The sequence below is a fragment of the Lissotriton helveticus genome, chromosome 4_1 (genome assembly GCF_964261635.1).
Source record: "Lissotriton helveticus chromosome 4_1, aLisHel1.1, whole genome shotgun sequence".
NCBI lineage: Eukaryota > Metazoa > Chordata > Amphibia > Caudata > Salamandridae > Lissotriton > Lissotriton helveticus.
In genome coordinates this window covers 1098548607-1098560379 of record NC_136063.1, presented here as the reverse complement: position 1 = coordinate 1098560379, position 11773 = coordinate 1098548607, and the positions used below count along the sequence as shown (strand labels likewise).

General features: G+C 47.0%; 1 protein-coding gene across 2 annotated transcripts in view; it reads left to right on the top strand.

Annotated features, from left to right (window-relative positions):
* Positions 1–11264: 11264 nt before the first annotated feature.
* The window catches only part of GALNT4 (polypeptide N-acetylgalactosaminyltransferase 4), a 642979-nt gene continuing 642470 nt past the window's right edge, over positions 11265–11773 (top strand). Inside the window, exon 1 of one of the 2 annotated variants that reach the window (XM_078687691.1) lies at positions 11265–11588. The gene's annotated coding sequence lies outside the window, so the exon portion shown is untranslated. The remainder of the gene's footprint in view (positions 11589–11773) is intronic. The other variant, XM_078687692.1, reaches the window with a different exon arrangement.

Genomic DNA, 11773 nt, shown 5'->3' with positions numbered 1-11773 from the left:
GGGACCACCAAACTCGAGGCCCCGGCTGCACAGGATCGATGTAGGCTGCTGCTCCCCTCGGGTGTCCTCCGTGCTCCGATCACCACGTCCACCACTGGCGGGGCAATCAGGGGCACGCCTGTCACTCCTCCGTCACCAATAGGTTCCAGGCCCAGGGAAATTGTCAGCCCGGCTGGCCCACTTCAAGGCCCTCCGGCCAGGAGGCGCCAAAATCGAGGCCCCAGCTTCGCCGCCCCGCACCAGGCCTCACGCCACCTTCGGCGATCTAGCCGCACTGAGCAGTCCAGGAGCACGGCTGTTCGCACCGGGGGACTCCCAACACCTTCGGCCACACTTGCCCCTCAAGCGGTCTGCAATTCGGGTTCGGGGGCAAGGATAATCGGTCTGATTTATATCGGGCCGGCGGGAGCTCTAGAAAGCTGCGACCGCCATCGTCGCACCGCTAAGACACGCCCCCGCCAGCCCCAATTTTAACTCACTATCACGTCTACACACTTGTACTGTCCCCATACCCGCTCTTTACCAAACGGCTGTTGGAAAAAGATCTCTGGTAAAGTGCCCCTCTTTGAGGTGAGCCGATTGGGTATTGCACCGCCGACCCAACGAGGAGCAGCCCAGATGATGAAGCATGACAACTGCAAGTGTGTGTGAGGGCATTAAAATCCAACATATGGATTTCCCCTGTAACTCCTAGTGAAACACAGTGGTTCCGAATTCTTTAGTGACTGTCAGAACCCCTTCAAGAGGAACAGCGCCACAAATCTTTCTTTGAACATTTCTGATGTGCCAGAAAATCCCACATAGGTTCAAGAAATTATTTAAAATCGAAGCTTGAACCCCTGCCTTGTTCACTTTATCTGTTTTTTACAAAGATCAATATCAATTTGATGTAAGTATCAAAAAATTGATCAATGATGGACGTGCTGTTTCTGATTGATGGAAAGATAATGGGATGCTCTCAGACTCATTTTGGATCAAATAATTCTTAAACATTGATCTCAGCTTTTACATAGGAAAAGCCTTCTCTAGCTACACTAGCATAAAATGAATAGGCAAAGCAAAGGCCATAGAAGGGAAAGGTTTTGTCACACAGACAACTGGTACAGCATGGACCGCAGCAGTACATAATTGTCTCGCACAGACACGCAACAGGCACTCAATCACCAGAAGCAATGAAAGCTTTGCACAGGTAAAGCTCAGGGAGAAGTTGGGGAATCTGTTCTCAATATTACTACTCTGCAATTTGGGCACTAGGATGCCATATCTGTTGACTAACTATCACTTAGAAATTATGAGCAATCTTAGTTCCAAAGTGGCCTCCTGGCCCAGCATGCTTTTGCAAACCTTTCACACGTAAGCAATCTGAAATCTTGGCAGCTATGCAGATTGTGCACTTTTGTTTAAGTATTCATGTTAATCACAGCTAGTGAAGGGGCTGTGATTAACATGAATACTTGAAAAAAAGCACGCAATCTGCCTCGCACCGTGCTTTACTAACAAATGAGTACAGTAAGTTTAAAAACAGGGCATGTGCTTTCAGAATAAGTTGAAAGTACACGCTGTGTTTTTAAACTTGCTGTACTCTTTTGTTAGTAAAGCGCGGTGCAGGGCAGATTGTGTGCTTTTTTTTAGGTATTCATGTTAATCATAGCTTGTGAAGGGGCTGTGATTAACATGAATACTTAAACAAAAGCACACAATCTGTCCCGCACCGCGCTTTACTAACAAAAGAGTACAGCAAGTGCCAACAACCCCAAGCCGAGACAGTATACCTGCACTCCCAACTCTTGGTCTGTCCACACCGCATCCAGAAAGTGCCCTTTTTTCGAGCCGCTCGTTTTTTTAAAGCAGCAGCATGAAGTCTCTGGCGGGATGTCCTGTGTGTGTGCGCGCGCGCTCCACACACATTGCAGTGCGGGCTCGCGGGAAGAGAATTGTGTGCGCGCACAACTTAAAGGCAACAGTGTACGTGAGTACAGATTTACACCACATTCCTCAATGGTTGTGGCTCCTTTTCAAGTATTTAAAGGAAGAGTTGCAAACATTGAGTTAACACCTCTTGGGTCAAAATTAAAAGTTCTGTGGAGGATGAAAGTGTTGGAAGCTCAGAGGAATGGAAAAAAGAGAGAGAAACAAAATTGAGAAAATATGGTTTGGTGTCAGAAGAGCTGTGAAGAACAATGAGGTGAATATTGGAGATTGGGTAAAGATCAAGTCACCAAGAAATATGGGAAAACTCCAAGTTCAGTCAACCATTCAGAGTCATCAATATTTTTAAAAACACAGTGAAAACCAATGACCACAGAGTTTGGAATTTGAGTAGGATTGCCAAATTTCAATCCAATGGAAAGTAGGGACTGAAACAGGTGTTAAACAAGTCAGTGTTGGTAGACCACAACATACAGAAAAGTCCCACTCCAGTTACAGGATTGTATTTGTTGAAAACTCTGATTTTTAGTGGTCTGTTTTGTTGCGTTCTATTTATTTATTTATTTTTAGTTTAAGTATCTTTCATTATTTGTGAAATATTGGGAGGGAGGTGATGTGGTGTTCAGTATTTAACCTGTGATACAGTGTGTTGGCATCCAAGTGATGGTGCAAGGAACTAAAAATGTGGGTGGTTGCCTAGTGGGAATACATTCTTTGGTTAGATGGCAGCTGGATTAGACATTGGATGTGGATGGGGTCTGTACTTTGGAACGATTAAAAAAGAAACCTACTTCTTAAGAGACAAGGAGCCGTTGTCATCTTCATTTTCAAAGGACCTTGTTACACCACTCCTAGCGCATGCTATCCTGTAACTAGGGGAAGCCTTCTGTGGTACTTGGGACTATGTAAGCTTGATAGTATGTCAATATCGGCTCTGGGACAAAGAAAATGAAAAAAAAATCATGGAGAAAAGGAATAACTTGAATAACCACAGACCCCACTTTGCTAAACACCAGCAACACCTGAGCTCCCAGATCCAAATCTTTAACTAACTTTGAATTGCATCCCTTTTCACACCTAGGGGCTTAGTGTACTATCTGTGTAATCCCCAGCAGCCCAAGCGAACAACATCTCTCACTTCTTTCGGATATCAGTGTTAAGAAACCAGTAGCACTGAGAAAACCTTTTAGACTGAAAAATAAGATTGAGGTGCCGACCCTATATTACATTCAGGGTCCATGCATACTATCTGTATCACGTCCATGGGTCTATGCAGTGAGGCTTCAACCCTGTATTACAGCCGGGGAAAAGTGATGGAGCAAGGTTTCATATGTACAGAAACTTGCTTGGACTCAGCCCTCTCGAAATAACATTTAACATATTAATCAACATTTTTTGTTTACTAATATTTGCATTACACAACATATTTAGTATCTAGGGGAAGCTTTACTATGTGCCTTTAACAGTAACCAGAGTGCCTTAAAATGGCCGCCGAAAATGCGGGAACTCTTCTGCGCATGCGTCTGCCACATCTACCTGGGGTGACGTATCTGTGCTTTGGTGGGAACTTTTTGCTTCTGCGCACTAGTGCCAAAATGGCCACTTCATGTCTCACACATTTAAGCATCTGCTGCTGCTTGTACTAAACTTTGTTCTTTCTGCTTAACTGTTAATGCTATAGTATAAATAAAGTAATGGGGTTAGAGTAGAGATAAGTGGTATATAGTGCAGTCATTTATTTTTGTATTCTATTTTGTTTTTCTTTGACTTTGTTAGTATCTCGTATTTGAGCCCAAGAGTGACACAAACTCATATTGAAAAAAATGCGTCTGCGCAGATGATCCCTGAAAATCCTGAAGTCACTGTCATTGAATGCCTGCCAACACTCATCTTACCCACAATGTTCCTGGGAAACTGTACATTTGACCTCAGGAAAGGAAGAGAAACGAACTGTATCAAATTGAAACCAATATTGCTGGGTGGAATAAAAGTGCATCGGGAAATAAATTATGGGCGGGAACTTGATAAATATAATTCAATGAGAAATTACCTCATCTTAGTATGGTGTGATGACCTCTCCTCATCTTTCTGACCAATCACTGAAGGGGAATACATAGATTTGCAACATTTAAGGGTGGTACATTGCCCTAGAAATGGTATAACTAAGGTAGGTTTAGTTAGAGATAATTGTCCGACTTGTCCGAGTAGCTAACCTGTCACTGACCCAACGCATGCTGTAGGAGATCGAGAGCAGAGGTGCTGGCGGAGCACTCTGTCAGAAGAATCGAGGTGTTGCTGAGGGAAATTTATCGATTTCCCAGTTGGGGTACCTAATTTGGCTTAGAGAGGTGTGTGACGCTGGCGTTGCACTTAGTGGAGGTCACCTGTTCTGCACCTGTCCTGACGCGTGGGCATCTGATTAGTCGGGAGCCCTATCTTTGCCCCAGCCCGTGGCCAGGGTTGGTCCTCACATCATTCTAGGTAAATATAATCCATGTGGTATGTCCTTGTGCTATTTCCTTTTCTCACCTTTCCCTGGTACCAATGTCTAAAGGTGTCACTGTGATTTCTTGCAAACTTTATGTTCTATTAATCATATTCTTACTTGTAAAATTTATGGTCACTGTATTATGGACAAAGACTCATCAAAACTTGCATAGATAAAGTGTTGGTAAAGTTGGTACATGCCAGATTTCTGTCAGTGGCATTGTGCGTAGGTTGAATGTTTGTGCTTCTTCCTAGTTTGCCATACGCCAAATGCTGGGTGCTAAGGATCAGATGTGGTCTTTTAACCTCTGACAGCTGCTTCAGGACGGGGCTTTGCCCTGTGGATTCAGCAGAACTTCCAATAAATTGTGGTGTCTGCTCACCTTCCTTGATGTAAATTTGTCTGGGCGGAGTCTCCTGCCTTCGGCTGCAGTTGGGCTCGAAACACCAATCTCTCCTGGCTGGCTCACAAAAATGTTTCTAGAATATGAATTTACCTTGAGAAAACAAAGACAAGAGGAGTTTGGCAAAACAGGAAAAGTTGGTTTAATTAAATACTTCGTACGGGAATATAGCTTACAGAAACGGGTCTGAGGACTGTCTCAAAAGTACAATCAATCCATGTGATTTTTATACAGTTGTGGGTGTCTTAAAAGTATTTCAGGAGATCCTTGTTTAGTAAAACAATGTGGGCAGTCTCTGTAGAGTGGTACATAAATGTCCCTGTTAGAAATGAGGGTCTCTAGTTGGCAGAGGTAGGTACCTCTGTTCAAGTAGGTACCCTTCTTCCTAATCAGTGTAAGGGAGTTACATTCCTAAAATAACTCCTGCTCACCCCCTTAGCTTGGCACGAGTAGTTAGGCTTATCTCAGAGGCAGTGTGTAAAGCATTTGCACATAACCAACAGTAATAAAGTGAAAGCACTACAAAAGAACACCACACCAGTTTAGAAAAATATCCAATATTTTTATATATCCAAAACAAGACCAATACGATAAAAATCCAACATACAGTGCTTTATAAATATATACTTTGCAAGATATCCATAAAATTGCAGAAATACCTAAAAAACACAATTTGTACGAGTCGGTACCTCAATCTGGGGCTACCGCGATGCTGAAAACAACAGAGTCTAACCGTTCCAGACGACCACGTCGGTACGGGCCAGCGAAAGCGTGCACAGCATTGGTAACATTACCTTTCTCGTTACAGCTGGCATGGTGGTGCGAGCAGGTCATGGCAACTGATGCAGTTGTGTTGCAAAATGGAAGTGGTGCAGGGCGCGGTGCCCTTTTGATGCGGTGCAGGCAGCGGCTCAGTGACGATCATCCGGATGGTGTTGGTGGTACCAAGGCTTACAGTGCAGGATGAGGCGGTGCTCGATGCGGTGTTGGCAGGTTGCGGTGCAGGCGACAGAGCCGATTGGCGGGACCTCTCATCGGTCAGCCCAGACTACTGTGGGGGACGAGCCGTGCGTCGGGAAACTTCAAGAGGTGTCCCCACCCACGATTCGGTCAAGGGTGTCAAAGTCAGCAGCAGCGATGACGTTGGTGAGACCAAGATGGCGAAGTGAAGTGAAGCGGTGCGGGGTGCGATGCCCACAGCTCACGGTGCAAGCAGTGGCTCAGTGCCAGTGGCGGAGTTTGTTGGTGTGACCAGGGTTGCGGTGCGAGATGCGGACGGTGCCTTCTGGGGTGCCATCAGAAAACAGAGCCTGCGACTGAGTCAGTTTCTTTTCCCTTGTCTTTGGCAAATCTAACAGCGGTTTCAGAAACTGTACCCATAGGTTGATGATGTCTTTGCAGTCCCTGAGATTTCAGAACAGGAGGTAAGCTCTACTTCAATCCCTTAGAGATACTCAGCAAAAGTAAAAGAAAGTTCAGTCCAGTCCTTTTACTGCCCAAGGCAGAAGCAGCAACTGCAATCGAACCCAACAAAGCAACAACACACAAAGGGGCAGTACTGTTCCAGCTCTGCTTCTTGGCAGGTTCCTTGATTCCAGCCAGTTCTAAAGTTCTGGGGTCTGAGCCCCAATATTTAGACTCAAAAATCCTTTGTTCTGTCAGGCAGAGAGTGTCTCTGCTTAGTACAAATCAGTTCTGTCCTCTCTGGCCCAGCTTCCTGGCAGGAGGTGGAGACAGCATTGTTCAAGGCAGACCAGGCCCATTCAGGTGCAAGGAAATCTCCTCCCACTACTCATAATGCAGCCCAGGTCTATTCAGCCCACACTACGTGGTGAGCCAGGTGAGTTAAGCTTTATCGTGCTTCAGATGTATCACTCTCTGGTCGTTGAGTGTGGCGGGTATGAGAAGAAGGTAGCGTCTCCTGAGTTAGGAGGCGTCCCCCTGACCACTGCTGGTCGCGAAACGCGATATAATAAGTTTGTATTAAAGATTTAAACCAAAGTGTAAACCAGGGTCTTCAAAGATTTATTGTTAAGAAGATATTTGTTCCATCATATCGCAACTCTGTAGAGCCAATTTAAATGCATCTGTGTATACATTTCCACATCTCCCAATGCATTTCGGGCATTGTCTGCCCTTCGTCAGGGGAAAATCTATGCAATAAATAAATAAAGCAATGATATCATGGGCAACAAACCTAAATCGGCGTGCCTACACCTTCACCCAGGTGAAAAAAGAAGGTGTAATGAATTGGTAATCAATGGAGCACTAAACCGTGCTCGCTCTCATATCGACGAAAGGCATCCAAAGTTTGTTGTGCAAACTTACTATGTCCTCAAAAGAAGTGAGTGATGGCCGAGAATCCAAAAGGTGCGACAAGTGGGTCAACAAGTAGAAACTGGTGCGTTGGTGTAAGTGCATAGATATTATTAAAGCTATAGCAAGGCTTGTGAATTGTTGTTACATGTCATAAAAGTGGGTGAACTGCAACTGAGTATATCGCGTGTGATACGGCATGACTTAAAAAACAGTGACAAAGTTGCGAACGTTAAGAACATGCTGTTAAATTAGCAGTGCAAGGGCGGATTTACTTACTAGGATGGAGTTACTCCAACGCCAGACGGTTAATCTACAAACCCAGCAGAGGCACAAAGGATGGCTAAGCAGAAAAACACCTACTTTCCAAAAATTGTTCAAACACAGAACATAAACATCATCTTTACTAAAAGATGCATTTTACATTGTGAGTCCATGCACACTAAACTCCATTTCCCTATCTTATCCCAATGGGAAGTTATGCTCATAAGGTGTTATAAGTAAAACTCCCATTCTTTACTAGGGACAGATAGCCTTGCAGTGATGAAAAACAAACTACACTGGAATTCACCACCAGGATATGTCACACACACCATTACATGCCCTACCTTTAACATACCCAGCACCCTGCCCACAGGGGTACCTTGGACCTACCCTAGGGGTGACTTATGTGTATGAAAAGGGAAGATTAGGGCCTGACAAGTGGGTGCACTTGCCAGGTCAACATGGCAGATACAAACTGTGCGCAGACCCTGCAGTGGCAGGTCTGGGATGTAGTTTCAGGGCTACTCATGTGGATGGCACAATCAGTGCTGCAGGCCCACTAGTAGCATTTGATTGTATTCTTCTGAACCAGACATGAATTCCTGACAAGAGGAAAAAACATAATCACTTTATTTAGTATGCGGGCATAGGCATTTTACACCCACCATATCTGTGTGTTTGTGTCATCACTTTATTCAATATGTGGGCCTAGGTATTTCTGCCAGTGGCAGGGGTATCCTGGCAAAGGCTGACTCTGGTAGCAGGTCAGTGCGACTGCTACCTAGGGCCGGCTTTAGGGTCGTGCATCCCGTGCCACCGCACCGAGTGCTGACTTCAGGGGGCGTCATCCTTGCAACTTTATTTTGGTTTTAAAAGCACCTGCTGCCTATTCCTTGCGTCCAGCAATTTCTAGGCAACAATAAAAATGTCAAGATAACTCCAGTGATTATCTTTCGTCCTGGAGACAGATCTGAGTTTTGTCTTGTTGAGGTTTTGACTGATCATAAAATAGCACAAAGGGTTATTGTGCCTGCTGCAAAGAATGTGTACCATTCAGATCACAAATCAATCAATCAATCAATCAGGGGAATTATAAGTGTGCTACTCACCTGTGAGGGTCTCAAGGCGCTGGGGGGGTAAGCAGCTCTGTTCAGTCGAAGAGCCAGGTCTTGAGCGTCTTCCTGAAGATGTTCAGGGAGGGGGCGCATCTGATGTTGAGCGGGAGCTCGTTTTGGGTCTTGGCTGCGACGTAGGAGAAGATTGTTCCACCTGTTCTGGCTCAGCGGATGCGCGGGATTTCGGCAAGGGCGAGGTCGGCGGATCGGAGGTTTCTTTTGGGTACGTGGAGGGCGATTCTCTTGTTGAGGTATTGGGGTCCGTTGTTGTGGATGCATTTGTAGGCGTGGGTGAGTATCTTGACGTGACTCTCTTCTCAACGGGAAGCCAGTGGAGGTTTCATAGGTGTTGGGTGGTGTGCTCTTGTCGAGGGATGTTGAGGATGAGTCTGGCTACGGTGTTCTGTATAGTCGAGTTTGTGGATAAGAGACTTGTTGATCCCGGTGTAGAGAGCGTTGCCGTAGTCCAATCTTCTGGTGATGAGTGCTTGGGTGACGGCTTTCCTTGGATCGTGGGGGATCCACTTGAAGGTCTTTCGGAGGATTTGGAGGGTGTTGAAGCAGCTGGAGGCGACGGCGTTGACCTATCGGGTCATGGAGAGGGAGGAGTCGAGTACGATGCTGAGGTTTTGGGCGTGGTTTGTGGGTGTGAGAGGGCTTCCGAGGGCGGTGGGCCAGCAGATGTCGTCCCAAGTCAAGGGGCAGGGTCTGAGGACAAAGACTTCTGTCTTCTCCGAGTTGAGCGTCAGGCAGTTTCTGCTCATCCAGGATGCAACGTCCTTCATTCCTTCCTGGAAGTTGAGTCTGGTGGTGATTGGGTCCTTGGTGAGGGAGAGGATGGGCTAGGTGTCGTCGGTGTAGGATACTATGCTGAGTCTATGCTTTCTGACGATGGCGACCAGGGGGGCCATGTTGATGTTGAAGAGTGTGGGGCTCCTTGGGGCAGCCACAGTTGATTTCCGTGTGTTCGGAGAGGAAGGGTGGTAGTCTGACTCTTTGGGTTCTGCCGGTGCAGAACGAAGGGATCCAGTTGAGGGCGGTTCCTTGTATGCCGTAGTCGGGGAGTCTGGCGGTGAGTATACGGTGGGAGACGGTGTTGAATGCTGCAGAGAGGTCAAGTAGGATCACGGCTGCGGTGTGCCCTTGGTCGAGGAGGGTACGGAAGTCATCTGTGGCTGCGAGTAGGGTGGTTTTGGTGATGTGGTTGATGCAGAATCTGGATTGGGAGGGGTCCAGGATGGAGTTTTCTTCAATGAATTTGGTTAGTTGTGTGTTGACGATCGTTTCTGTGACTTTGGCCGCGAAAGGGAGGAGGGAGATGTGTTGGTAGTTCTTGAGGTTGGTGGGGTCTGCTGACGGCTTCTTGAGCAGGGGTCTGACTTCTGCGCATTTACCGTCGTCTGGATTAGGTGCCGGTCTTTAAGGTGGTGTAGATGGTGTGTCGTAGTTCGGGCATGATGGCGGCTCTGTGGAAGATGTGCGGGGGGCAGGGATCCATGAGGGCCTCTGAGTGGATGTCTTTCATGGTTGAGGCGGTGTCTTTGGTGGTGACTTGTGTCCAGGAGGAGATGGTGGGCTGGCTGGCATTGCTGGAGCAGGAAGTGGATTCGAAGTTGAGTGCCTGGCAGGGCCGGACTGGGAATTGAAGCTGGCCCTGGCAAACTGCTCAGCTGGCCCCCCTGGGGCTCTGAGGGGGTGCGACTGAGCTGTTTGCAAAGGCCGGTTTCGGCCGATTTTGTTGCAGAGGGCCGATATTACCGGCCCCTGGTAACAAAAAAACGTCCCCCCAGGGTCCCAAAACTGACCCCCACCCTGGCAGCCCACTGGGGAAACGCCCAGTGCCCGCTATGGCCAGTCTGGCCCTGATATCTGGTTGTTCAAGTTGTCGTAGAGTGCCTTGATTGTCAGACGGATGTAGGATCCGAGCTTGTAGCAGAGGTCCTGGGAAGGGGTGATGTCCGTGGTTTTGCTGGGGGGCTTGGTGAATTCCTGGATGACACTGAAGAGTTGCTTGGAGTTACTGGCGTTGGCGAGGATCTTGTTTTGGATGAAGGTCCTTTTGGTGGATCGGTGGATGGTGAAGCATGTATAATGTAAATAGGTCAGTGGATTACAAAAATCTTGATATAGAACAGTGAATTATCAACTGTCATCGGAGGACTGCATGCACACTGCAAAGTATAGATTAGAGCACGGATTAATGTTGCAAAAAAGGTTCATTTGGGCGGAAATTGTTTGTTCTGTTTTCAATTCTGAGTTTGTACTTCTCCACACCAAGAACTCTTTAACTCTACTGTCTACCCGACATGTCACTCCAACACCTTGTAGTCCTCTGGTTTATATAACATTTCCTATACACTGATTTATTTACACACGCATGATTGATTGCCTCTGTGTAATGTGTGTGTGATGCAAAATGCTCTGACATCCTACACTAGTATGAGTGGCGCTATATTACAAATTAAATGCATATGAAAGAGCGTGGTTATGAATACTTGAGGGAATCCATGGTCACCAGCTCCAACGTTGATGGGAGGCGCCAACAAACATTGTCGCACCGGGCCCCGCCAGCGCTAAAGCCGGCCCTGCACTGCCACCTAAACGTTTGCGTCCAGACTATGGTCCCGCTGAAGGATTTCACTAAGAAATAGCTGCGCTGCTTTTGCTTCAGCAGAACACAGCTGCGCGCTAACTACAAGTCTCCGTTGGACTGTGGAAATTGCGAGCGTGCGAACTGTGAAGTAGAAAAGGGGAGGGACTAAACTGTAAGAGAGGAGGAGGGGAAAGAGGCACGGCTCGCACTGAGGAAGTGACCATCGAGAAAGTGAAAGAGACGAGGGCGGCGAGAGGCATGTTACTGACTCCGCCGGGGTGACACATCCGTGCGCACTTCCTGGGAGATCTGTCGCTTGGGGAACTTAATTAACTTATCCTCCACGTCCCATCAGTGTTCGCCGACATCTTTCGCCTTTCTACTTCGTGAGGCCAGAACACACCCCGGAGAAGAGCTTCCCCCTCTCCTACAGTGGCATAAGGAGGCACCAGTATGCCTTTTCTCTGGGCAGCCTGCACCGTGAGTGTTTCTTACTACTTGTGGCTACTTTTAAGTGTGTGCACGTCAGCCAGGCTTGCTATTCTTCGAGGTCACCGGCTTATTTATTTTTAATGTGCTGGTGAAAATGCCTGGGTCCCCTATCTGTTCCCAACCCGTGCTTGAGTCAGCAGAGTCTATTGCTTGCGCACAGTTCTCGTTTCGAA